The 25,741-nt window shown below is 37.5% G+C and overlaps 1 protein-coding gene across 5 annotated transcripts in view; it reads left to right on the top strand.

The window, feature by feature from the left end:
* Positions 1–25,741, top strand: part of ampd2b (adenosine monophosphate deaminase 2b) — a 162,442-nt gene that overhangs the window by 68,371 nt on the left and 68,330 nt on the right. Inside the window, exon 1 of one of the 5 annotated variants that reach the window (XM_028797087.2) lies at positions 16,924–17,214. The exons of the other annotated variants lie outside the window; for them this stretch is intronic. The gene's annotated coding sequence lies outside the window, so the exon portion shown is untranslated. Of the gene's footprint in view, positions 1–16,923; positions 17,215–25,741 lie in introns of those variants that run through there. 5 annotated transcript variants of the gene reach the window in all.

Genomic DNA, 25,741 nt, shown 5'->3' with positions numbered 1-25,741 from the left:
AATGCTAAATGAATAAAAGTCAATCTGTTCATTTTCTAACCTGTATGTCTAATTGCTTCCCACATCATAAATTCTACATTGTATGATTATGGCTGTCTACATAATGGGCTCCACAAGAGACAAACACCCCATCCAAGGTAGTGCCTAATGCTAGGGGTAGTGTTTCCAGCTGTCCTAGCATCCAAGTGGCATGAGAATATTATGCTTTTTAAAAATGCTGCAGTTGTCATTGTCCCATATCTATGAATTTGGTGATTAGGTTAGAAAATGGATGGATACATTGAATTGTTTTAAATTAACATTCTCTTGTACAAATATAAGTTACTGCAGCATGTTGTGAAGGGTACGGTTTATAATCTTGTTTACTAAATAAGACACTACATTAAATATTACCACTTGCAGTATTTGCTTAGCTATATTTTAAAACTTGAACAGGATTCTTTTTTTTAAATATGGGATTAGTTTTTGTTTTTCCTTGTAAATGATCAAAATAGAAGAAAAATGCATCACTGCCCTAAAAAGCATAATGTAATAGTCTAATTTTAAGAGACAGGAAAAGGAAAACAAGCAATGCTTTAAACTTCAAAGGAGTATATATAATCATTTTACATTTTACATAATTTATAATGTGCAAAAAGCCAACTGTAAAAATGCACTTTACAAATAATGTATAAGCAAAGTGTCATAATACGTAATGAACTTGCAGTCTAAGAAATTTCAAAGAAAGTTATAGGGTTAGAACACATCACGATTGGCTATCAAAAATATATTGGCACCCATGTAAAACTGATTGATGAATACCACACCCCCCTCCAAAGCTCCTACGCCTGCATGTTTCAACTGCCCCAGATGTATCATCCTGCCAAATTTCAGCTTTGTAGGTAAACAGGAAACAGTTTTTATTGATAAATGAGTGAATATATATTCTATATATTGTATAATGTCTGGGGCAAAGACACATTTTTTCTTGATCTACCCCTCTGCTCCACAGTTTAAAATTAGAAATAAAACATTTCAGACATGTGTAAAGTGCACATTGCAAACTTTAAGGGGATTTCTGTACATTTTGGTCACACCATGTAGAAATTACAACACATTTTCTACACAATCCTCCCATTTCAGGGCAGCATAATCTTTGTGACAAGTTTTTACAGCTGTTTCTGATTACTCGGGTGTGTTTTATTTTCTTCATTAGTGTAGGCATAAGATACTTCGGCTTGCTTCCTCCCTTTGGAGTCTGTAGTTGCTATTGTTGAACTGTGACAATGAAAGTCAAAGAAGCCATTATGAGTCTGAAAAACAAGAATAAAACCATTAGGGACATCGGTAAAACATTAGGATTACCTAAATCAGCTGTCTGCAATATAATTACGAAGATAAAACATACTAGTGTGCTCAGTAATCATGAAGGGTCTGGTAAACCAAGGAATTCCTCCACTGCTAATGACAGAAGAATCCTCACTATGGTAAAGCCCCAAACCGTGTGTCCAACAGATCAGAAACAGGCTTCAGGAGGCACACATGAATGTATCAGAAACGACTATCCACAGAAGACTTGATGAACAGAAATACAGAGGCCAAACTGCAAGATGCAAACCACTAGTTAACCACAAAACAGGATGGACAGATTACAGTTTTTTTAAAAAAAAATACTTAAAGAGCCTACAGACAAGACAAACACGAACCTGCATCTGAATGATGGCAAGAGCAAAGTGTGGAAACAAAAAGGATCTGCCTAAGATCTAAAGCATACCACCTCATCTGTTAAACAAGGCGGAGGGGTTGTCATGGATTGGGCATGTATAGCTGCCACAGGTACTGGCACACTTATAATCACTGATGATGTAACTGCTGATGGCAGTTGCACAATGAATTCTGATGTGTATAGAAACATCTGCTGACGTTCCAGCAAATGCTTCCAAACTCACTGGATGGTGCTTTATCCTACAATAATATAATGATCCTAAACAGATTGCTAAAGCAAACAGGAGTTTCTCAGATCTAAAAAATGGAACATTCTTGAATGGTCAAGCCAGTTACCCAAATTAAATCCAATTGAGCATGCCTTCCATATTCTGAAGAGAAAGTTTAAGGGGGCAAGCCTCCAAAACAAGCAGGAGCTCAAGATGGCAGCATTAGAGGATTGGCAGAGTAACACCAGACAAGATCCTCAGCACCTGGTGATGTCTGTTAATCACAGACTTCAGGCAGTCATTGCATGCAAGGGACGTGCAACAAAGTACTAAATATAACTGCCATTGCTATGCCCCAAACATTGAAATGGGGGGACCGTATAGAAAAAGTGTTGTCATTTATACACAGTGTGACAAAAATGTATGCAAATACCTAAATTAAAGTCTGCAATGTGTACTTTATTCACGTCTGAATTGTTTGATTTCTAATTTTAAACTGTGGAGCAGAGGGGTAAATCAAAGAAAAGTGTGTCTTTGCCCCAAACATTAAGGAGGTCACTCTGTGTGTGTGTATATATTCACACACTCACACACACTCACATATTATATATACAGTCATATGAAAAAGTTTGGGAACCCCTCTCAGCCTGCATAATGATTTACTCTACTTTCAACAAAAAAGATAACAGTGGTATGTCTTTCATTTCCTAAGAACATCTGAGTATTGGGGTGTTTTGTGAACAAAGATTTTTAGTGAAGCAGTATTTAGTTGTATGAAATTAAATCAAATGTGAAAAACTGGCTGTGCAAAAATGTGGGTCCCTTTGTAATTTTGCTGATTTGAATGCATGTAACTGCTCAATACTGATTACTTGCAACACACAATTGGTTGGATTAGCTTGCTAAGTCATGAACTTCATAGACAAGTGTGTCCAATCATGAGAAAAGGTATTTAAGGTGGTCAATTGCAAATTGTGCTTCCCTTTGACTCTCCTCTGAAGAGTGACGGCATGGGATCCTCAAAGCAACTCTCAAAAGATCCGAAAACAAAGATTGTTCAGTATCATGGTTTAGTGGAAGGCTACAAAAAGCTATCTCAGAGGTTTAAACTGTCAGTTTCAACTGTAAGGAATGGAATCAGGAAATGGAAGGCCACAGGCACAGTTGCTGTTAAACCCAGGTCTGGCAGGCCAAGAAAAATACAGGAGTGGCATATGCACAGGATTGTGAGAATGGGTACAGACAACCCACAGATCATCTCCAAAGACCTGCAAGAACATCTTGCAGCAGATGGTGTATCTGTACATCGTTCTACAATTCAGTGCAATTTGCACAAAGAATTTCTGTATGGCAGGGTGATGAGAAAGGAGCCCTTTCTGCACTCATGCCACAAACAGAGTCTCTTGTTGTATGCAAATACTCATTTAGAAAAGCCAGATTCATTTTGGAACAAAGTGCTTTGGACTGATGAGACAAAAATTGAGTTATTTAGTCATAACAAAAAGCGTTTTGCATGGTGGAAGAAGAACACCGCATTCCAAAAAAAACACCTGCTACCTACTGTCAAATTTGGTGGAGATTCCATCATGCTGTGGGGCTGTGTGGCTAGTTCAGGGACTGGGGCTCTTGTTAAAGTCGAGGGTTGGATGAATTCAACCCAATATCAACAAATTCTTCAGGAAAATTTTCAAGCATCAGACACAAAGTTGAAGTTACGCAGGGGTTGAATATTCCAACAAGACAATGACCCAAAACACAGTTCGAAATCTACAAATTCATGCAGAGGGAGTAGTACAATGTTCTGGAATGGCCTTCACAGTCCCCTGAATTGAATATCATTGAAAGAATATCATTGAAAATCTATGGGATGATTTGAAGCAGGCTGTCCATGCTCGGCAGCCATCAAATTTAACTGAACTGGAGAGATTTTGTATGGAGGAATGGTCAAAATACCTCCATCCAGAATCCAGACACTCATCAAAGGCTATAGGAGGCGTCTAGAGGCTGTTATATTTTCAAAAGGAGGCTCAACAAAGTATTGATGTAATATCTCTGTTGGGGTGGCCAAAATTATGCACTTGTCTAATTTTGTTATGATGCATATTGCATATTTTCTGTTACTCTAGTAAACTTAATGTCACTGCTGAAATACTACTGTTTCCACAAGGCATGTCATATATTAAAAGGAAGTTGCTACTTTGAAAGCTCAACCAATGATAAACAAAAATCCAAAGCATTAAGAGGGGTTCCCAAACTTTTTCATATGACTGTATTATATAAAATAAATTTTGTTTTTGTTTTACTTAACTTTTAATTTTCTCAAAAGCAAAATTCACAAATGTGTAAGTATAGGATATGTTAGTTTAGCTTGAAAAAAACAATTGCAGTATTTAGAACAGCCTATTATTATCCATTATTGTGGTCAACTACATTGGCACTGTCCTGAAATAACTGTGTTCTAAAATTATAAGACTGGTTTCTTTACCACTATGTTTTGTCTGTTCATGATCCTAAGCTTCTCCTTGGCTGGAGTAAATATTACACTTAATTGTATGTTCTAAATATAAATTAGAACATGCATCAGCCAGAGCAGCGTTTGTTCACAAAAATGTTATAGACCTTGTTCTTTACTGAGAAAAAAGGGTACATCTTGCCACTTTTTGATGGCACTTTTTTAATTGAATGATTATGGGAGTATGATGGAGCAAACTAAGCAATAAATAAAAAATCAGAGAAGCTGGAAGTATGCTATGTGCTTTCACCTGTTCCTTAATTAATTAGAAATATATTTACATAATATTTCTGCATCTTTTTCCAGTTTTCTATTAAATAACTGACTGCCTGTAAAACAATTGCTCAATTGTTTATATTACATAATTCCAAGAAAACTCAAGATGCTCTACAAAAAGTAAAGAATAAAACTATATATTTTCTAAAGTAGACAATAATTAATTTAATTCTTATAGTGCCTTGCATGGCAGAATCTGTCAGAAAATAAAATTGTAAAAAACTTCATTTTCTAAATCAATATGTCAGTCATTTTGTGTATACTAAGACTTTATCTTAATGTGGACAATAAAATAGAAAAACAATAACAATTCACATACCTCAAAGTAACTGCTAAACTTAATTTATATACAGTATATGCTTCATGGGTAATAATCAAACTGCTTCAAAGACGATCTCTGTGTCAATAAAGAAGAGTTTCTTTTTGTTTGTTATGTTTTTCAAACCATAGACTTGACGTTTTCCACTCAGGTACTTCTTCTCTCTATAAGTCAGGTTGTGACATTTCAGCCTTGCCCTCCTCCCCTCCCTCTGAGGGTTGGCTTAGGATCAAAACAAGTAGCATAAAATACTACAGTGTGATCTACTGACAGAAAAACAGTGCCTAGCAAATGGTGAGAGAACTGTAATGGTTGGTATTCTTGAATTTAAGAGAGGAACTCAGGTTTGATTCCTGTCAAGTACATTATACCTGTTCTTTAATCAAGCATTTACCTCACTATTTTTGAAATTGCTCCAAGCTTCCCCATGTGAAGCCATATTGTCTCCAGAGGTATTTATTGCAATTTGAGGTCACAACCAGCTTGGCTCAGCTAACTAGCATTTGAAAATCATATTCCTGTCAAGTTTCACAACAAATTGTGATCACTGGTTGTTTTTTCCCCTTAACACAATAATTTTCCCACTTTAAATTTAGATCAGCAGACATCTGTGAATGTGATATTGTCTGATTTCTGTTGCGGAGTACTAAGTACCTCCTTTACAGTATCAGAGCCTAATTTTAAAACTCATTGGTTAAAAGTGAAAGACAATTTGACCAGGGCTGCTCAGGGGCAGAATGAATGGCTATGATGCTAACAGGATGTGATAAATGAAAATTCATATTTATAATACATACTCATTCCATTACAAGTAGCTGCAATTCCCTATGAGTTTGTGTTTTGCAGTCAGATATCTCTAGTCAGACGACTTCTGTCTTTGGCAAAAGTATGTTGTTGACATAGGTAAGTGTAAAGTAAAATTTACAGTGACATTTTGAAATAAACCCTGGGCAACACCAGAAAACACTGGTAGTATAACAAAAAAACCTATTTCAACCTTCAAATCAGTCACATTTTTAGTCTGTAGAGTATATTGAATTTCACTACTAACAACATCCTGTTTTGTAGCAAACAAAACATTAAATCCACCGAAGTATTTAAATAGTTTAATATGTAGTACCTTCTACAGTTACAGAAAATGAAATTAGAAAATAGTAAAAAAATATATATTTCCCAAAATAAGTTATACAGTGTCTTTTGCACAAAATAATATGGATACTTCATACTGAAGGTTTCGTTTTAATGATCAAAATATATACACCTTCTGAAGCTATCCATCAATTGGGTGTTTTTGTAGTGCCTGACCCTGTAAAAAGTTAAACTATTTAAGAAAAGATAAATGAATAAAAGTGCATATATCCCTCAATCAGTTATTTAGTCATGTGGGTCATACAAAAATAAAACACCCACTGAAAAAAAATTGCAAAATTATTTAATTTACATTATGAATAGGTTCTAGTCCCCATGGCTTGAATTTGATTTGATCAAACAATTTTTATGTTCACTTACGAAAAAACAAAAATCACATACTCCCTAAAGCAAACTTTGAATCAATCAATCATTACATTTTTTAAAGTGCTTTATACAAAATAGTACAAAATTGTACAATTACACATCCTCCACAGCAGTCATTTATTCATTCAATTTATATAACATTTTTCTAAAATATTCTAAAGCACTTAGCCAGCTATTTCCTGAACATCCTCAGGCCATTACATGACTTCTAGTGAGAGGGGCGTCAAACTTGACAACTGGAGTTGCTAGATTGGGAATCATAAGGGATGACAATTTACATTACTCCACACAGATTCTTCAGCACAGTTTCAAATTTACAAAGTATTGTGACCTTTATGAAATCCAGTGAACTTTATGACAGCCAATACCTTGCCAGTGTCTGTAAGAATGCTTTTGAAGTTGGGCGTGTTCAGCTGCAGTCTTTGAATTCTGGTGCCGTGTAACAACCCCAAGACATCAGACAGGCACTCTGCACTTTGCACTATCCAAAACAGCGCTTTCATTCTTTCCTTGTTGCTGATTTGTATGCATTTTACTTTTGGATGTGCATTCATTAGTAGTAAATTTTCAGAAAATAAATTAACAAGATGCGCATTATGTATCATTCATTTCTAGTATAATCAGAGACAAGATACAGTTTTAGGATCTTTCAAAAGACTCATGAATTTCTGGAGAGAAGAGAAGTACAGTCTATGGAACACACAGAGAGAAATTTGTGTTTATTTGTTGATAAAAGAACTATATGAATGTTCCAGAGTTGGACAAATGCATGTTCTGTGTAGGGCAGATTAGAAGAAGTTGTTTATGTACATGTGTTCAAAGTTGATTAAAGACTTACTTACTATGGAAATATTTTTTAGCTGAGTATAACATAGAGCAGACTGCCATGACTTAAATTTTATTGAACTTTTCATTTCAAACATTATGATAAGGTGTCTTACAAAGCAATGAATAATATAAGCTCTAAGTTGTAGATGTTGGTTTAATTATGTTTAATAAACTAGGGGGCTTTGCTTCACTCACCAACCCCCCCCCCCCTGGCCTGCACTATGCACTAGCCACTTCGCGTCTGTGCTGCTCGCGTTGTGAAGAGGGGGGCTGAACGCACCCCAAGGAGATGCGGTCGCTCCTCCAAAACCCCCTCTTAAACGGTGATACAATGGGAAACAATGCGTATTATTGCTGACCATGTCCATCCCTTTATGACTGCAGTGTACCCATCTTCTGATGGCTACTTCCAGCAGGATAATGTGCCATGTAATAAAGCTCAGATCATCTTAAACTGGTTTCTTGAACGTGACATTGAGTTCATTGAACTCAAATGGCCTCCACAGTCATCAGATCTCAATCTAGTAGAGCAGTGCTCAGATGTGGTGGAATGGGACATTCGAATCATGGATGTGCAGCCGACAAATCTGCAGCAACTGTGTGATGCTATCATGTCAATATGGATCAGAATTCCAGAGGAATGTTTCCAGCACCTTGTTGAATCTATGCCACAAAGAATTATAGCAGTTCTGAAAGCAAAAGGGGGTCCAACCTGGTACTAGCAAAGTGTACCTAATAAAATGGCTTGTGAGTGTATACAAAACTGTCTTCCAGAGGGACATACTTACACACATAAAAACTGTGGCCAAAACTTCAACACCACCTGTAACCTATGTTGGGTGTTTCGACTATCTACACTGACCTGCTCATCGTTTTTCATTTTATACTGTGACACTGCCAGTTGAAAGTGTTTTATCTTTTTAACTTCTCAGTAAATATGAGGAAGTGGCTTGAATGTTGATAATTTATAAATCTGATGCTGCCATAACACTATAGCAACGCACTACCACTGGGCCACTTGGGTCTGGTTTTAATGATTAAAAGCCATTAGATATAATAATCAATCCATCTGTATAAATGCTTTTATTGATGGCAGTGTAGCCTTTCATAGGTTCGGATTGCATTTTCTTTCTCTTCCTTTGGCTCACAGACACAAAGCCCTTTAAATGTCTGCCAAGCACTTCTCAAGCCAGGTAGTCAATTAAAAAAAAAAAACATCAAATGGAATGGAAACACTTGTCTAAAGCATTGTTATCAGATCCTGAATGCTGCAGGACCCTGGGAGACAACTGTAGCTGCTCGATTTAATTCCAGCCCATTTCTTATTCAAAGGTTTATCACCTCACCTCACTTTCCATTTGCTTATTGTGGTGAGGGCTATGTTGGCTGTATGCAGAGCTGAAAATAACCAAACCTTCCTTTCCTCAGCCTAAGTCTCCAGCTACTTCAAGGGAATTCCCAGGTGCTCCTATACCAGATGTGGGACGTAATAAATCTAGAGTGTCCTCTATCTACCCTGTGCAGAACCCAGTTTTGGCATCATGTACATGTAATATTATTTTTTTCAGTCATTACCGAGGATATAGACTGACTTATAAATCAAACTAGCCAACTCGCGGCGTAGCATACGCCGCATAATTATGTATTGATGGGTGAACACTTCCTGAAAGACACAGTTGTCCAAATGGGGTGGGTTTGAGGATACGACTAAGTGAGTGAAAAGATGGAACTCTGGAGAGAGCAATATACAATTCTCCGTGACTGAAAACTAGAGGACCGCCACCGCGCCCCCACCTCCCAGAGCAAGGTCGTGCGCCGAGGGCGGAACAGGGGGAGAGGGGAAGGACGCCCAGGGAGGACACTCTTTCTGCCCCCTCCGCTTCTCCAGAGAGAGGGCGGAGAAGCGGGCCCGAGAGGTTTCGGGTCCTAACCGTCCAATGACAGGTCGGCACAACCGGTAATGATCCTTCCGCAGGTTCACCTATGGAATTACGACTTTTACTTCCTCTAGATAGTCAAGTTCAATCATCTTCTTGGCGCTCATCCAGAGGCTGCGAGCGACCACGGCAGGGCCGATCCGAGGACCTCACTAAACCATCCAATCGGTAGTAGCGACAGGCGGTGTGTACAAAGGGCAGGGACTTAATCAGTACGAGCTTATGACCCGCACTTACTGGGAATTCCTCGTTCGTGGGGACCAATTGCAGGCCCCGGTCCCCATCACGAATGGGGTTCAACGGCTTACCCACGCCTCACGGTGCCGGGTAGACACACATTGATCCATTCAGTGTAGCACGCGTGCAGCCCCAGACATCTAAGGGCATCACAAACCTGTTATTGCTCAATTGCTCAATCTCACGTGGCTGAAAGCTTAGCAGCTGCGATAGTTTTACACTCCAGTACATTGCGGTGAATGCTGGTAACAGTCAGGCGGGCGGGCGGGTCAGCAGGCGTTCTCGTCCCATAGTCTTAGAGTTGGTGGGCGGGGCTCTGTGAGTTGGCAGGTGTGGCTATGTCGTGCGTATCCCATGGTTGTCTTGCTTGCCCTGTTGGCTGCTTAGTGAATTATATATATAGATATTCACCAACACAGTCTATTGCAATATCTTCAGATCTGATGTTGATGCACAGATTCATTAGTTAATCTCATGGTTGCTTCTTTCCTCACATATGAACAAAGCTTCAAGGTACTTGAATTCTTCCATCTAGTACCACTCAAATGTAGAGAACAAGCTACTCTTTTTCTGGGAGAGGACTATAACATCAGATTTGGATGTGCTGATTTTCATCCCAATTGCATCACACTCTGCAAACTTCTCCACTAAACAGTACTCTGGAGATTACAGTCTGAAGCCAAGAGGAGTACATCATCTGAATATAGCAGATGTTGTAACACTTAGAATCATAAACTGGATACCTTACCCTGATATCCTTTCCATTAGAGGTGATTAAATTCAGCCTTTCCAGAGACCAAAATTCTCTCATTTAATAGACTATATTACACACCAAGTTTGTAAACACAGCCTTTGCTCTGCAAATGCAAAGACCAAGTTGCATGAGCCACAGCCCTTGAGCCTCACACTCTTGTATTGCATTATACAGGATTTTCCAAGGTCAGAAGCCTCAATGACCCCTCGGATATCTGTGCAGGGATCAATACTTTGCCCACCATTCCATAGCTTGGATAGAATCTGCATTGCTTTTCCTGGATCAGAGGATAAACTATTAGACAGTGAGTCCATTCTTGTACCATGGCCTAGGCTTTCCCAGGAAGGTTTTGCAGTGTGATTCTGCCCATATCTGGAACACATTGTCTTGTTCCACAGTCATGCAAATCTCATTGCATTGTCCCTTCCTTCCATACAACAGTGAGGAGATTGCCAGTCCATTTCAAGTTGCTTTTAGCATTTCTACTCATATCTGATTCACACCTACAGTGTTTTTTAATCATCACAGTCACAGAAATTAAACAAATGCCAACCTATACCTTTAGAGAAGTGTGTATCCTCTGTCTCAAAGTGCTCCTTTCACGTTTTAATGATAACCCCAATTAAGGTCAGTGTTTTCCTGCTCTTACTGAGAATAGTCTTGGTGACGTCCCACCAGTCCTTCCTGAGTGGTTCAATGGTTTGCTAGAATGCAATTCTCTAGCCTAATTGCACTGCATCTACAACTTTGAATACTATTTGGAAGCACATACTTGATAGTCCATGTGGCCTCCAACTGAGCAGCACACAGTAATTCAATTTCCTGGCCTCTCCCAAGTGTTAACTCCAGTGCAGGGGAGAGACTACTCTCAATTAAGACATATGGGTCAAAGGACAATGTTGTGCTCTAATGTGCATAGAACTGAGTCCACATTTATTTAGCCTGTAATTTACAACCTACTGAACAAGATCCAGCATCTTCCTGTTTTGTGAAGTTACATATTATACCCAAATCTGCAGTTTTCACTGCCAGGGTCTAGTCTGTTCCCCCAATGCCTGTTAGCTGATCTATTCCAATACTTGGCTTTAATGATCTGACTTGTTTTGACTCATTCATTATGATTTTGCCCTTCTTAGTCTAAAGAGGTTTTAATGTTAAACAACATGAACTTATGCAGCTTCTGCTAACACAAACAATAGTAACATGCGTAAGATCAAACAATTGACCCAATGATGATTGGATCCATGTAAGTTCATGACAAACAAAGCTGCTTCAAATTTATAAGGACATATTTAAAAGTAAGCCCAGTAATATTAATTTTCTCTAGTTTATACAATACTTTGCCTTGTTAATTAATTAACAAAGTAAAATGTGCACTGTTGACTGTTTCTGAGTCAAATGTATAAATGGCATAACAGATAGATTTATCCCATCTATCACAGGTACCTCAAAGGCAGGTAGTGATTCGGAAAATGTAAGTTTAATTCAACAGAAGTTGGCTTTACAGCCATTACAATAAAATACATGGTTCCTAAGCACTGGGGTCCTCATATCTCTAGTTGGACTTCTTTATCCTTTTCACTAATGTTTATTTTCTAGGGGGGCTTAGTGGACTTTCAATCCTAAGAAGACAAATGATCTAACTTCTCTCCGGGCAGCACTTAACCACATTGCAATGGCTTCTCTTCCTCAGACATTTTCCAAAACTTGTTCTTCTTGCAAGCACTCTTGCACATATGCGCACATTTCTACCTTGAGTTGTACTGAATATGTATGTGTTTTTAGCATATGGCTGTTATTTTTGCCAGCTATAGGTATTGTAAACATAATAGCAGGTTGACAAGAGAAGAATAATTATCTTATAAAGCAGGTGGTCCTTTAGCAGGTGGTTTTAGGAATCATTCCCTCAACATGCCCGTTGCTCAGAGGAAGTGCACTGCCTTACAGCACTTGAGTCAAGGGTGACTTATTGTGGAGTCAGCTGTGCTATTGTCTTTGGTCTAAGAAAGTGCCGTACTTCTCTGCACTTATAGCCTGAGTGACATACTCTAAAATGAGGTAAACCGTTCACCTTAGTCAGTGACAGTACCCTGCCACTTGGTCCTGGAGGCCTCGGGGGGATTAAGGTCATAGTCAACTACGCTGTTTATACTAATCTGAAGTAGTGAAGTGCCACATTCCCCTTGAATCCTGAACTCTTTTAAAAACATTTATTTTGACCTAAAACAATGTAGTACCACACTTACCCTTTAAGGGTTGTGTAAAATATTTCAAAATTGATTGATTGTTTAGAGAAGAATGTATTAAACAACGCTGAAAGATTCTCAGAAGCCCAGAGTCGCTTTATTCATATTAATAGTTTTCTTACGCAATTGTTATTTTAGTTTTTTGTTACCTTGAATGAAAGGAAATCTCTCATCTTAAAAGCTGATATACACATCTGGATCAGCTGCTCATTTTGTATTTGCAGTTGGCCTCCGATAGTGCTTAAATGATTACCTGCACTTTTCTTTTTCTGGTTAGTATTATGTGTCTTTCTGGTCATCAATTAATTTTCAAGTCCGATTTAATATTATATGTTAGTTTATGTCATTGGTGAGTACCAAGTAATAGGCTTGCCATAATAGTTAGTGTTGCTGCTTTATAGCTCTAGGTTACAGAGTTGGAATTTGCCAGCAGCCATACCAACAGCACCTCAGGACAGGTAATCCATCTGAAGCTAAGCATGTTTGGGTCTGGCCAGTACTTGGGTGAGAGACCAACCAGGAACGCTTCGTTAGCTACTGGAAGAGGTGTTTGTGATGCCAGCAGAGTGCACATAGCCTGTGGTCTGTGTGTGGATCCCAGTGCTGTCCACAATGATGGGGACACTGTGCTGAAAAATGGTGCTGTCCTTCAAATGAGATGACTCATGTCCTGACTCTTTGTGGTTATAAAAGAATATAGTGTATCTCAAATTGCCTGTGACAGCATCATCCATTCTGGACCCCAATCATCTTCTTTCTCTAACTGGATAACTTATCTCTTTCACCCCTTTACCACCTAATAGCTAATGTGTGGTGAATATTCTGGTGTAATTATGGCTGCCGTTGCATCATCCAGGTGGCTGCTGAACATTGGTGGTGATTGAAGTTGCTCCCCATTACCCATGTAAAGCACTTTAAGTGTATAGAAAAGTGCTATAAAATGTAAATAATAATAATAATAACACTCTCAGAAGGACGGCACAGTATTAGTATTGCTGGCCCACAAATTCAGAATTCTAGGTTATTAAGAGCAAGCATCCCAGCATACCTGCCTTCTGTGCTGACCTCATAAATATCTGTAAGACAAGTAAGTTTTCTGAACACCAATCTTCTTTCTGTCCCTGTCTCTGTTCCTCACTACACAACATTTTTTTTATTTTTATGGTTGCAACTCTACCAAAGTTTCTCTCTCAATCCTTTAGGCTCAACCAACTGTATTGTATCAATCAAACTATTTCCTGAGCCTTTCTAGAACTTTTATTTCAGCATTAACTCTATGAGATGGACTTTGCCACACATTGCTAAACTGTTGCTTCTCTTTTTATTATTATTTTCTCCATTTCAAATGTTTCTTTTTCGTTAATCTTGATATCCGGTATTTTCCAAGCTGCTCCAATACTACAGTCCTATTTCTACTAGAAGTGCATTTTTTATGATTGTCATGTTTGTCATTGTATTTCTGTTTTGTGTGTTTTCTGCTTCTGTTTACTCTTCAGAGTGAATTATGATGATGTTAGTTGTGAATGAGGTAACATCCTCCAGCCTGCTTAATGCAATTTAAGGTCATGTGGAAATGAAGCCTATCTCTACAGCATTAAGCACAAGGCACGAAACTGTCCTGGACAAGGCATAGGTCTATTAAAGCCCACTAATTCACTAACCCACGCTCACACAAGAACAATTTGGAAACACCAATCAACTTGAAAAGTATATTTAAGTAGATTTGTGAGGAAAACCCACCTAGACGTAGGAGAATTTGAAACCTAAGATTCTGAATTTGTGGGCCACCAGTACTAACCACTGTGCCATCCTTCTGTGAGTGGTTGTGAATAAAATAACGGGACATGGCATCTCTTCTCAGTATGGATGGTTTCAGTCATTGGTTTCTGTCTGCAGTGAACTTTACAGCTAGTTCTTGTGTCTGGATACCAAAGGTTTTAATTTATGGAGGTCACTGTAACCATTTTCCAGGTCTTTAATGCATCACACATACATTTATGCATTTGAAAAGTATTAGCCACTAATATGGCCATATTCTGTGCATAGTTGTAATAGAGGATTGGAAATTACAGCTTAAAAAAAATAAATATATGGATACAATAATGCAGTAAATGTATGGTAGCACATTCTCAGAAAGTAGTTTGGATAGATAGAAAACTTGTCAGTTAAACTCCAGCTTTCAGTTGAATCAATTTAGAGCACATGTGGGTACACACATGCATATACACACAAATGCATGTATACACACACACACACACATATACATATATGAGCTGACAAATTTCCAGTCTGGTTATACGGTATGCCTCAGGGCAGTGGGAGGATGTCTTTGCCCTCTTTTTTCAGTTCAAGACTTGAAATCAATAATTTTTACCTGGGGACTTCATCATTTTTTTCTTTTATACAGAAGCAGAAAGGGAACAGATTGTGTTGTGTTTTCTCCAAATGGGACTGATGTATTCAAGCCGAAATAAATTGAGACTTACTTTTGTGTCTTTAAATCCTAGGCATGGGCACTGGCTGTGTGGAGTTTGCATTTTTGCCCTGTACTTGTGTGGGTTTTCCTTTGGAAAACCAAGTTTTTCTTCTGCAGTCCGAAGGTGAACAGGTCATATTTACTGGAGGCTTTTAATTGGCCTTGTATGAGTGAGTGAGTGTATGATGTACAGTATGTGAGTGTCTTAGGTAATTGAAAGACATCTTGTTCATTGTTAGCTTCTACTTTCCATGTAATTCTGCTGAAAAAGGCACTCACTCCACATGCCCCTGAGCCTCTTAAGTAGTCTAGGAGATGAATAGATATGATTTAATACAGTATATATAATATGTTATTTTTTGTGGAATTGTATGCAGGCAGCTTCAAAGTCCAATTTATGGCCAGTTTCAATAATTAAAAATTGCTTTTCAATATAATGTAAGCAGGATAAAGTGTGTGTTTTAATCTGTAATCATATACAAGTGAGAAAGCACTGCTAGATTGTCCAAAAAAGAGACTAAATAATCCTAGATAGTATATAGCCTTTTCAGGTCACATATAGGGTTATGGGAAAAAATGTAATTGCCATGAAGATTTTTTTTTTCTTTTGGTCAGTAGAGGGGAGGTTAATGAGCAATTTAACATTAATTTATTCTCCATACACATTTCATCCCATCCTAGCGGCATTGCTGAGGAAAACTTATTCCTTCACCCAAATTGGATACAAATAAGAGGTCAATTTGAAAATGATGACGGGAATCTGAAAGCCAAAAAGTAACTGTTAAATTTTACATTTCCTGTGGAGTTTAACAGAACAGTGTTTATGGTGCTTGTTGGAAGGATGTTAGAAAGATATCACTGACCCAGACTCCTCAGAGCATTTAACCATTTTCCTATAAATTGTATTTTTCCTTATGCTAGGCTGATTTAGAGTCTCTGAGATGGCCATGTTCAGGAGCATTCAATTTATGGTATCTTGTCCAGGGTTGAATGTTGCGCCGTTCCTTTTGATGTAGTAATAGCTAGAAAAAAGAGGGTTCAAAAACTGGGTGGATCACTGTGTTACACTTTATAAAGTGTTGTTTCAGATTGTATTATCTGTATTCTTTGTAAGCCCTGTGAAAAGTAGTCTATAAAATAAAGGTTGATGTGTCTTTTGTTATGTTACTTTATGCATGTTATGTGTTGACTTTTGGCTTAATTTTGTTTCAATATTATAGCCATTATAGGGTTTACAGGGTTAGTACTGTCATGTGTACAGAATGAAATTACTCGCTTGTGCTAATCAACATACAGTACAACACATAGCAACTCCCTGGAGTCATAGTGATTAGTGGGTATAACCATCCTACCTCGGAACTTCTTTATTCCTTACCTGCTTTAATTTATGTCTTTAATAGTTAAAAAGTTACTTTTTCAACTTTATTAAAATGTTTATTCATTTTTGTTATTGATCAAAATATTTATGATTATAATATCCACAATTGTTTAACGAATTGTAGTCTGCTTTTGCAGGGTTTGTTTACGCCTTGCCTTGCCCCAGATACTGCTGTTATAGGCACCTGCTTTTCACAGCTTTGAGATAAGTAGGCGGGTTAGAAATGGGAGGAAACGAAGTTCCTATTACTGATATTACAATATCAAATGTTTTAGGGAGCAGAGTCCCCAAGTGTGTGATCCCAGAATTCGTAAATCTTTTAGCTAGTCGCTGGCTCAGCCTCCAAATTCGCTGAGAGTAGCCCGCAACGTGTCAGTATGTGGTCGAATTGAGAAAGAGGGCGGGGAGACAAGGGGAGTTCAGAAGTGTCTCTCCGGACCTACCATTTTTACGCAAGAGAGTGAAGATGCCTTTTGTCCTCCCCCGTCAGTGTGTACTCAGTGGTACGAGCTAGCCGGCTGTCAGAGGTATTTAAATTAATAGCCGAGAGGCACTGATGCTTGTTCTCGGGCTCCCTACGCCGCAGCAGGAAGGGAGGAAAAGAACGAATAGGAAGCGGATAGACTTTCTTAACCGGCTAGCGACTCTCACCGTTACTTCCTTCTCTATTGTATTAAATGTTTAGTTATCTACTAGTGGAAGAAATTAAACTAAAAGAAAAGCAAATTCATTTTCATTGTGTTTAGCATACCTCTTTTCTTTGACCAGAAGCAAGCACGACTTCACCCAGCTGTCATTTGATCTGTAATCGCTGGAGAGAAAGGTATGCTCATGGATAATTTATTATAGCGCCGGGCGGTTACTGTCAAAGTACTTTCAGCGGTGTGTCCTATTATTGGCCGCATTGGTTTCGGTCTTTGTTATTGCCAAGTGGCAGTGGCAGAGCACAACGGTTGAGGTGATGCTGGAGGCTGGAGCTCGAGCCTGCCAATCTACTCCTGCCCTCAACTCCCCCTCTTCCCTCCCCCGACAGATAGAGTAGCTGCTAGCGCTATTCCAGGACAGGCTGGCTTCGATTCTGTATGCTTAGCCTCTTTAATGTATTGTCCGGAAAAAGTGCCTTGTATTCGGGTGGGGGTGGATAGTAAGGTCTTTTTGTATAAGATCAGCAAATCACTAGCATGCAGATATTGCATTATGAAGTCGTTTAGCATTTACCTATAAACAGTTTCTTGCTGCAATGCAAAATACACCTGAGACTGGCCCCACTGCTTAGAGATAAATCCTGACACATAACATTTTCATAAAGCAATTCTTTATTAGCCAATGGGGGAAGTGATTCCCTGGAGGAGGCCAGTAGTGACTGATAATACTGTTTTAATTACTTGTAACTTCAGACATTTCCTTGCTACTTGTTATTGCCAGTTATTCATATTTCAGAATAATTAAAAAACATATAATGTTGGAAGAATAAATATAAAGATATAGTCTGTAGTCGTCAAGTGTTAATCTGCTATGTGTACCAAAGTGAAGCACAAAAGGTATACAAATGGCATACTGTTTCTGTCTATATCAAAAATGTTGAAAATGCAACTTAAAATAGAATTTTTTTTTAATTAACTGTAGGAAGTGGCTTTAGCTGCCTCTGAGTATTGCTGTTTATTGATATTAGGCATTTTGTATAGTTTTAACTTTTCAAATGATAATTTTGTTGTTTTATTATATGGTAACAGTTGCCTGTGTTTTCTTAGTTTTTATCAGTCTGTGCATAATTTCCTGTTTAATATATGTGTAAAAATTGTAAATGTGATTATAGGCATACCTTATACCTCTGGTATATGTAGCATTGGCATAGAGTCACAGCAGCAAAAAATCATTCTACATTTCATTTCATTTTCACAAGAAAATTATGTTTCACAGAAACCAACAAACTTGTGCATGGTTATGAAAATAACTCGGGGTTTGTGTCAAAAACACTGTATAGAAGATACTATATAAAGGTTGTGCTCAGTTTGGATTCTTTTTTTCCAGTGGAGTGCTGTGAAGAGTCAGGACATTCTTTAAAAATGTCATTTGGTTATTGAGATTGAAATATGACATTAATTCCAGACATCCATTGTGTGAAGTGCAAATTTTCTTCATGAACTTTATTTTATTTATTTTTTTATTTTTTTTGCTCTACCAAATGTGCACGATTGATTAATTGGTGACTTAGTGGGTGAAAATTTGTCTTTACTTGAATTTACCCAATATTGTACTGGTTCAGTGTCCAGGGTTGCTCCTACATGCGTCTATGCTGCTAAATAGGCCATGGTCCCAAACAAACCTATACTGGATTAAATGGATCTCATAGGTGGATTTAGATGTTCCCACATAAAATCTTGCCTTTCCTTTTTCCACCCAGTAAATTGTTAGTACTGTATAAGGAAAATAATGGTATGATGGAAAGTAGTATATTATGAACCTCCAGATCTTGCCTTAATATTAACTTGGGCATAAAAGTATTTAGTGAATAACAATAAAAAAAAAGTTTCTTTTTTTTTTTTTTTTTTTTTTTGCTTTAGTCTGTTTGTTGTTTTCAGTTTTATTGTTGTGACCTGTGGTTATCATATTTCAATATAATTTTTTTCTGCTCTTGAGTTAAATCATAGTTTTCTTTTGACTTTTTTGTTTTTATTGGTCTGTTTTGAGAAAGCTAATTGAGCCTGTTTGCTGGAGTTGTAGATGTTTACTCTTTTCCATTTTCCTGACTCTCTTAATCCAACTATACTATTTGCAGAGGCATAGTGTGTCTAGGTAGTATTCGCATCAGCTACAACACAGGAACTAGCCACAGATAAGGCACCACTTCCATTGTAAGAATTAAACTTTTGTTTGTTTGAAATTAATAAATGACTAGGACAGTCATAATGACTGCAACATGGCAATCATGGGTATATTGAAGCAGTCATGTTTAGTACTTTATTGCATATGCTTTGCATACAATGACTGAATTCTGCAATTCATAGACATCACCAGATGCTGAGTATATTCTCTGGTGATGCTCTGTGGAGCCGAAGATGACTTTTTCAGGGCTTGGCCCCTTAAGTTTTCTGTTTTCATCATGTTTAACAGATGAGGTGGTGTGCTTTCGATTTGGGCTTTTGTTCCTTTTTGTCTCCACGCTTTTCTCTTTCCATCACTCAGATGCAGGTTCATATTTGTCTGATCTGTCCACAAGACCTTTTTCCAGAATTTTAAGTACATTTTTGCAAACTATAACCTGGCCATCCTGTTTTTGTGGCTAACTTGTGGTTTGCATCTTGTAGTGTGACTTCTGTATTTCTGTTCATGAAGTTTTCTGTGGATAATTGTCTTTGACACATTCACATCTGCCTCCTAAATACTGATTCTGATTTTTCGAGCTGGTGTCTGGGGCCTTTTCGTTAACGTAGTGAGGATTCTTCGTCATCAGTAGTGGAGGTCTTCCTTGGCCTACCAGTCCCTTTGCGATTACAGAGCTCACCAGTGTGTTTTCTTCTTAATGATATCCCAGACAGTTGATTTAGATAATCCTGAAGTTTTACTGATGTCTCTAATGGTGTTATTCTTGTATTTCAGCCTCATAATGACTTGTTTGACTTTCATTATCAGAGCTCTTTTCCTCATGTTGAACAATGGCAACTATAGACTTCAAAGGATAAAAGCAAGCCTAGGTATCTTATGTCAGCACTAATAAAGCAATGAAACACACCTGAGTAATCACAAACACCTGTGATGCCAATTGTCCTAAAAATTATGGTCCCCTGAAATTGGGGGGAGGTAATTGCATGTATAAAAAGTGTTGTAATTTCTACATGGCATGACCCAAATGTATGCAAATATCCTTAAATTTAAGTCTATAATGTGCACTTTAAGGGCGGCATGGTGGCACAGTGGTAGCGCTGCTGCCTCGCAGTAAGGAGACCCGGGTTTGCTTCCCGGGTCCTCCCTCTGTGGAGTTTGCATGTTCTCCCTGTGCCTGCGTGGGTTTCCTCCCACAGTCCAGAGACATGCAGGTTAGGTGGATTGGCGATTCTGAAATTGCCCCTAGTGTGTGCTTGGTGTGTGTGTGTGTGTGTGTCCGTCCTGCAGTGGTTCCTGCCTTGCGCCCTGTGTTGGCTGGGATTGGCTCCAGCAGACCTCCGTGACCCTGTGTTCGGATTCAGCGGGTTGGAAAATGGATGGATGGATGTGCACTTTAAGTACATCTCACTTGTTTGATTCGTAAGTATGAACTGTAAAGTGGAGGGGTAAATAAAAAATGTGTCTTTGTCCCTAACAGTATGGAGGGCACTGTATTTATCCACATGCTGTGCAAAGCATGATTTATGAAAAAAGAAATAATCATTTTATAATCCAGAAGGATATACTGAGCTGCTTATGTTTAGGCCAAAGAGTAGGGTCGGAAGGAGTGCAATGTGGATTACATAAAAGAGCTACAGTATCTTTTCTCTTCTCTCTCTCATGCCAAACTCTCCACTGCTTTCAGTTTATTTTTTTGTTTGTTTACTTTTTTCTGGTGACTGAAAAACTAAGGCATACAGTATCATGCACACCTGTTTCCTGTTGATTCAAAGGTTCAGCTAGTAAAAAGACTCTCGCACTGGACAATGTTTTACCCCAGGTGAATGAGTGTATTTATTCAATTATTTTTTTCTCCAACATGTTCATATTCTGTGATAATAATGTTTAATCACTGGATATGTAAATAACTGTTTTAAGTACTATTTCCTTGATGTGTTTTTAATATTGACTAAAAGGAATAATGTTTTATGGTCACAATGTCCCTTTAATACAGTCAAAAAAGATTCATAATAGATTAATAGATAATCTATTATGAATCTTTTTCGACTGTATTAAAGGGACATATATATAATACAATCTATCATTTAATCACATCTGCTTTGAAGTTTATAGATTGTACTAGGGATTGTGATGTTGCAGGCTAAACATCCCCCATAATTCATTTAATAAACATGAAGTACATCATATCTTGACACCACAGAACTGACCTTACACTCAAATTACAGTTAACCATGCATTTTACTGCTCCCATGAGCCTGGTTTTAATGATTAATGATCACTGCAAATAATAAGCACTCCAGTTTATTACTTTTTAGTTTGCACAAGTATGGTAGGTGCATGTTATTACTTCATCTCTGGCAAGTAGAGTTGTTTTAATAACTATTCTTAAACAATTTCCTAAATTTCAATTTCATGCTTAACACTACTTAAATACTCCCATTTATTTTTGAAATATTAAGAGGTTTTCTTTTTAATGATTGATGACTTACCCTTTTTTACCATACAAAAGAAACGATGACACTGTATATACAGGTCATGGGTATGTGAGAGAAGGCAATAATGTAGCTGATCAGAAAACAAATGCATTTATTCCACTTTACAAAAGACCCCTTGCAGGGTGACATTTATTAAGTAGTTGAGTGTCTGTAGCAGAGGTTAAAGGTGGTAGACCAAATGGTAAAGGAAAAGATAATCTGGGATATTAGTAAAACTTCTAAAATGCAGTTTAGTTTCATCCTTGACAAAAGATCAATGGAGGGTATTTTTATTTGCATTGGCCTAAAAAAAAAAGTGGGGACAAAGTTAAAGAAACTGCAAAATCAATGTATAGATTGAAGTTTTGGGTGCCATGAAAAGGATGTGTGATTAACATGTGCAGGGTACAAAGGTTCATCCTGCTCAATTTCAAATGTGGTTTTCCCAGCAAAGCCTGACGCTGACTATACTAAATGATCATTTAATACAAACAAAACATAAAACTATTTTTTTCTTGTTACTTGTTCACTTGATGCCACTTTGCTTTTGAGGTGGTACTGTAAGAGGAACTACCTTTCCATGGTGCATTTCCCAAAAGTGAACCTGGTCTATGTCTGGAGACATAGCTTGTAGCAGGACCTGTAATGAAGTATTAATTTGTTTGAAAAAATTAAACTGTGATTTAAAAATTCTATTAAGTAAATTTCTGTGTGAGGTAAATGATGCCATCAAGAAAATCATTCATGAGCCGTTTTCACAATAAATATTTATGAAATATTTTATTAATATTCTCACATTGTAGCAGGTTTTGTAGTGAGGTTTAACAAAATGAAAATATGTTCATCCCAGTTTGCTTTGTCTGGCAAGAACACTAATTTATTTTTTTCTCCCGTAATATTTATTAATTTCGCTTTAAATGATACAAAATTTGCTCTGAGACATTTATCGCTTGGAAAGAGGACCAATGGGTTTCTAATCTCATCATTTGTAGAGATGAACATTAAGGACACTGGAAATACTATGCCATTTATGTAGAATACCACAGTAATAGTTTATAATGGAATTAATTTGATTTATATCTTTTTTTTTTTTGCACGGTCTTTATTGCCTAGCATGCACATTTTTTTTTGCTGTTTCTTTCCTTTCTGCTCTGAAATATTTTATTTATGCAAATTTTTTTATCAAGTTAATAAGTTACAGTTCTGTGTAAAGCTAAGTAAAATCTATTCTAATAAAACTTAAATTTGATCCTATTAAAATCAAATGTTGCCATAGCAGCCATTAAGCCATCCTCCTTAACTGTGTATCTGTGGGTTACTTGAGCACTCAGTCGGTTTTTAGTGCTCCTGTAAACAATGAATTGCAGATGTTTTCCATGATCCAGTTTCATTAAAATTGCCTACTTACCCTTTATTTTCCTTAATGTTTTGTTTTTTAATCCTCCTTCATCTTACAATGCAATATTAAATTATGAATTAAAGAGTCATATTTTCTGGCTTTAGCCTTTCCCTTAGCCATAAATCCTGATAATAATTTTAGGCTTTATAATTTTCCAGAAATGAACAAAATCATCCAAATGGCAATTTACAAAGTTCATATGAGCATCAATGGTCTTTTCTTGAGAGCACAAGTGTTTCTGCTGGCTACCCTCTCACAAACAGTGTTGCTGTTTAACTGATGTTGCATTGCAGAAGTAAGAATGTATATCTGGAGATCCTAGGTGTGGTTTGGTGGCAACTGGGCGAGAGGACAACCCGGCGAAAGACAGTTTAGCGAAGAAACAACTTGTCGAAATACAACTTGCCGACATCCTTTACCAGTTAGGTAATACTGTAGTTGGGTTCAAAGAGATTTTTTAATTATATTTAAATGACAACGTGATTTAAAATGTTGAAAATAAATTTATATAATTGACGAACGAACTTTATTCTGCAGATGGAACAAACTCTATCTTGCATTATCTTCTGCAACCAAAATTGCTAATCCTTTATATAAATTATATTGATTGTAATCATATGACAACGATATTTAGATTACAAAAGGTGACCTGTGAGTACGGCTTAAGGAATATCTTTACTCTCAACGTATTGGGACTCTCATAAAGCAGATGATTCTGTGGGTTTTCCGGTGCCCTACATTGTCATTTAAATATCATTATAAAATCTCTTTGAACCTAACTGGTAAACAATGTCGCCGAGTTGTCTTTTCACCGAGTTGTCCTTTCGCCAAGTTGTCTGTCACCCACTTGTGTTTTTGCCAAGTTGTCTGTCGCCCAGTTGCCCCTGAATGCCTAGGTGTAGTCCTGGAGCAAGGGTTTGCTTGTAGTTTTAAAGTTTCAAAAGACATTTTAAAAATGTCTTAAATATGTTGTACTTATAGGCAGTTAGTTTTACAGCTTGCTAGCTTGCCAATCACAGATGATTGAATGTCCAGTTGGCACAGTGGTTCTCAACATTCACCCTCTCCTGTTACTGAGGGGCTGCAGCTCTAGTTACCAACAAGCTAAGTGGGCCCTGCAATAAGAAATCAACATTTCCTTGAAAAGGGCACTAAATGTTAGTCTTACATATAAAAAAGTGCATATATGTTTACCTAGTAATGACATCAATATTTGTGAAGGATCGTCCATTGACTTTCATGGAGTTGGAAGAAGAAAGGACAAAAGAGTAATAATAGGGGTGTTGTTCGCATACAACCATAAACAAAGGCAAAGAAAATGTAAGGGGACAGGATGGCAAGTTGGATTCTATGCAAAAAAAAAAAAAAAAGAATTTGTAGATGTAATCCTTTCTTGTAGAAATGCTGAGAAAAGTTTGTTCACACAATAACTTCATAATTAAAATGTACTGTAACATTTAAAAAGTTCCTAAGTACTTTTATAGTCTCTTAGTTTGCAACATTCTCATTTTCATATTACTCAAGCAGTTGATATAAAGTCTGCAGGTTTGCTTTTGGTTTTGAAAGTACAGATCTTGTACTCTGGAACATGTCAGCCATGTTTTGAACCAGCAAACACCTAATATTCTGATTGAACCTAAAGTACTGTTCCTCACAATTTTAATGCAGTCTATCCCAGCATTTCCATGACAATACTGTAAAAACCAAAGCCACAATCTTTTGGGGCTAATGGTAGAAAAGCTTGCCCTTCAGACCTCTGTCTGTCTTTAAATTTCAATCAACTCTCCATTCATATTTGTTAACCCTCTATTTCCAGGTGTGCATCACAGGACTTGTGATCACTACAGAGCAGCAGTGAATACAACAAAGCAAAGATCAACCTCAAGCACAGCTTAACAGTGGTCGAAATAAAGCAAGTCTGTGTTTCTACTGTGAAGGGGAGACTTTGTGCTGCAGGTTTGACAGGGCAGTGATAAGTGGCAGTAAGAAAGCCATTCCTTAAAGGACAAAATATGAACTTGAACTACTGGCTTGTTTACTACAGACTGGACAGAGTCTTCTCTTCACAGTAGAAATTGAGACTTGCTTTTTTTCCACCACTGTTAAGTTGTGCTTGAAGCTGTTGTGCTGTGAGATGCCTACCACACAAGGCGGTGACCCTCACAAATTTGTCTTCTGATTGGGTTGTGACTTTGGGTCTGCCAGATCTCTAACTATCAGAGTTTCTTCCTGTTTCCAATTGCCTTTGGATTGTGGTGGACACTGACACTTTTGATTTTTTTTTTTTTCTCTCTAAGTGAAAGGCCTACACTTCTAGTGGTAACAATGATTTGTCTCATTTTATTTGTTAATTGCCATTTTCTCATGACAAGCTGGAATTTACAGCTTTCTACAGTGTAATACTGTCCAAGTAGTACTTCAGAGGGTATAGTAACAAAGCCTGTTCCAACTCTGCTTTAAGACAGACCGAGGATTTTAAAGTAATCAACACAAGTTGAGACACATGTGCAAATTGTTTATTTCAACTTGCCAGGCTTAATTTACTTTAATTGCTGTATAACATCTGTAGGTTGTAATCTATTAGTTGTTCCCTGAAGAAGGCCCATTTGTAATATTCTGAAATGTCCTTTTTCAGTTTTTGTTAACCTAAA

The sequence above is a fragment of the Erpetoichthys calabaricus genome, chromosome 3 (genome assembly GCF_900747795.2).
Source record: "Erpetoichthys calabaricus chromosome 3, fErpCal1.3, whole genome shotgun sequence".
Taxonomy (NCBI): domain Eukaryota; kingdom Metazoa; phylum Chordata; class Cladistia; order Polypteriformes; family Polypteridae; genus Erpetoichthys; species Erpetoichthys calabaricus.
Note: the sequence above shows the minus strand (reverse complement) of the source record. Positions and strands in the feature narration are given on the sequence as shown.